Below are 3,296 nucleotides of genomic sequence, written 5' to 3'. Positions count from 1 at the left end.
AGCACCAAGAATAGCCAAAGGTCGCGTGATAAGTGCAAGACCTGAGTCCAAAAAAGGGGAGAAAAAAAAGAGTTATAACACCCAGTTGTTAAGTATCAAACACAGCTCAAGAGGATCTTAAATAAAAAAAAATCCCAGGTTTCTCATTTACAGCCAAAAAAAAATAAAAAAAAAAGTAATTCGGAGACTTTGGACATACCCAGAACGAAAATCAACAGGATGAAGTAATTCGTCCTATAGCTGAAACAAGGATGAATCAAAATCAACACTTGGATTTGCAAACACGAATAAGCATATATATATGTATATAGGAAACAAAGAGAGGGTAAAGAGTAAAATATACTAGTAGAGATTGCATTTGAGACGGCTCATCCATTTAGAGAAAGATCGAGGAAAAGCGAATCTGGAGAAGAACTCAGCCAAGGAACGAGGACTCGTCGACCATTCAACCTCTCTTAGCGCCTCAATCACATCCTCAGCAGCAACGCTATCCCAATCCATCTCTTTCTCTCTCTCTCTCTCTCTCTCTTCAGCAACTATGGAGATCGATATATCACAAGAGAGAAACAATAACCTCCTACACGAATTCGAAGACAAAGATGGAAAAATAGGGTTTAATTAGGGATTCGAATTCGTGGGTATTTTGATTCTCAGGTTTTGTTTTTGTTTTTTTCCCTGTGGTTTCAAGCAATGAGGGAAGAAACAAGGAAAAGTGAAGATTGGCACGTGTGTTATTTATTCAGTGCCTCCCCGCGTGCGAAATGAACATAATAATAGCATGCGTGTAAACAACAGATGATGATGTGGCCAGCAACGCAATTTTTGAAAAGAAAAAAAACAAACTAAAAAAAGTGTCTGAGCCCGGGTTCGAACCGGGGACCTCTAGTGTGTGAGACTAGCGTGATAACCGACTACACCACCCAGACGATCATGTCTACTTCTCTACTTATTAAATAGATATATCATAGATGAAAAAAACATATGAAGGAAACAAAAGAATGTTTGCTGTTTTNTTTTTTTTTTTTTTTTTTTTTTTTTTTTTTTTGGTACCACACAGCACACCGTGCCGTTCGTGATCTACTACTTCTATTGCCTCAAGCTTCACCAACAATGGCGAATCTTTTCCAAATTTTTAAAATTGGGAGCATATATAACCACTCTTTGTCTCTCTCTCATCTCAAATTGCTCTCTGTAAAGACTCTCGGGTTCCATTGATAGTCTCAGTTGTTCTGGAAAGCAGATCGACATGGCGGCACCTCGAGGTTTTGTCAATTTCTTCCATTCTCGCTCCTGATGAATCTTTTTATTATATACATATATCACTGATTTTGTTCTGAATCGAAAAGCAGGTGGTGGAGTGATCCATATGAGGAAGCGCTGGTTCGTTGTGTTGTCATCGTTGATCCCAAGGCCCAACAGAGGAGATCAGTTCAGTTTGATGTCTGATTATGTAAAGGTTGTTTTACTCTCTTTCTGATTTCTCTGTTTGATTTTGGTGTTTTTTTTTTTTTTTCTATTTTCTTAACGTAACAACAACGCATATGCAGAGTCTTGGCCTGGAAGATGTGACCTTTCAAAGATGAGCATTATCCATATGTAGCCGGAACCAAAGGCAAGGTAACACAAACACACAAGTGTGATCTTTTTTTTTTTTGGTTTCTTCTCTTTAATCATATAAAGTTTCTCTATCAGACTTGTAGTGTTACTCTGTGAATACTCTATTTTAGCTGATACATAGCTTCTTTGACTCATCCTGAGCTGGATTATCTATTTTAATGAAAACCCTGAACCTAACAATGGACCTTTGCTTGGAAATTGTAAACTAAGGTCCATCAAGGACACTAGTTTGATCCTTACATATTAGGGACACAGAGAGAGAGCAGATTGTTTTGTTGAAGCCATCTTGGTTCATCTCCCAAAAAGAAATACATTTGAGATGAATCATCATCTCGAATTCTATCTTAATGTTTGTGATTGCCATTAAACAATGTTCAATGAAATGAACTTTTGGTTTACTAGTTTTGAGGATAGTTTGCATGGTGCTTGGTTGGTAGATGAAAACGTTGAAGCTACTTATTTTTTTTTCCATGCACCTTCACAGAGTCTATTTTGCGAAACTATGTCTTCTGAGTCTATTAAGAAAACAGAGATGAAGAAATTCAAAGAGATTTTAATTCTTTAGAGATTTCAGAGTTCTTCAAGAAAAAACAAACAAAAGAGACACACAAAGAGAGCTCACGATGCATGCCGTCGCGTCAGCTTTTTATCTAAACAGTTCAAAGAACAAGTAACGGTTACAGAGTTATCGTTTTTGTAGTAGATGTAACCTGGACAACGATGACCACATTAACGCAATACGGTCGAGTGATGTTACCGTTGCGACGAACTTCCACTTTGGACGAGTAATACTTGAATCTGAAACCAGGCTTCATATAAGCAGAAGATGTGAATATGCAATGAAGGTGGATAGTGATACAACATTCGTTGCATTTGTAAAACCTTCCCCTTGGATTAACCTCTTTCTCACATACTTCGCACCAGTACTTATCACCAGATTCTTCTCCATAGCAAAGAGACAGAGGATGCTTGTCGTATTTGTAGCTTACTATAGTTGGAATTGTAGCGCATTGACAACACATAGCAAATTTGCATTTAGTACACTGTAGGTAAGATCGCATACCTGTCTTCTTGCAACCCACACAACCAGTCTTGTTTTCACCTTTGGAAGACGTGGAGATAAACAGAGGATGTTCATGACTTTCATGAGTGAAATAATCAGGAACTGATGAAATACATCGAACATCTATCTGAACTTGCTTGGACACACAATTAGCTTTGGTACATATGTACCTGAAACCAGTGAACTTTCTGGAACAGGCTGAACAATTGATGAGATCATAGTAATTTCGAGGAGAGGTGTCTAGGATAAGAGGGTGTTTGTGTAACGCATGACTCAGTTTCCGAAGAAGGCAAGCACATACCTTGTGGAGAAAAAAATCACAGTGCGTGCAATTGTAGAAATCACGACAGTCTATAGGAAGGATGCATGCTTGACATTGCTTCTCTGCATCTCTAACACCATCATACTTCTTGAGCTTTAGAAGATGGTCATGAGAGAAGTGTCTTATTAAGTCATCACCACAAATCTTCTTATATGGGAGGATATCTTCAATCTCGTCCGGTACTTCGGGTGCCCGTTCGAGCTCTTTCCCGTCCCATACGTTCTCATGTGTTACACATTTTGAATGAACTACGTAAGAGCAATTCTCGCGGTTGCAAAAATATTGGCCATACTT

At 38.4% G+C, this 3,296-nt stretch overlaps 1 long non-coding RNA gene, 1 other non-coding gene and 1 pseudogene across 2 annotated transcripts; 1 reads left to right on the top strand and 2 right to left on the bottom strand.

Annotated features, from left to right (window-relative positions):
* On the bottom strand, positions 853–926 carry TRNAV-CAC. The gene has a single exon. It is a non-coding gene; the product is annotated as a tRNA-Val (tRNA).
* Positions 1,102–1,751, top strand: LOC104772279. Its single transcript, XR_764999.2, has 3 exons — positions 1,102–1,262; positions 1,350–1,456; positions 1,548–1,751. It is a non-coding gene; the product is annotated as an uncharacterized LOC104772279 (long non-coding RNA).
* LOC104704377 overlaps positions 1,829–3,296 on the bottom strand; it is a 2,948-nt pseudogene continuing 1,480 nt past the window's right edge.

Source organism: Camelina sativa, chromosome 1 (genome assembly GCF_000633955.1).
Source record: "Camelina sativa cultivar DH55 chromosome 1, Cs, whole genome shotgun sequence".
Classification (NCBI taxonomy): Eukaryota; Viridiplantae; Streptophyta; class Magnoliopsida; order Brassicales; family Brassicaceae; genus Camelina; species Camelina sativa.
This window is presented reverse-complemented; position numbering and strand designations above follow the sequence as displayed.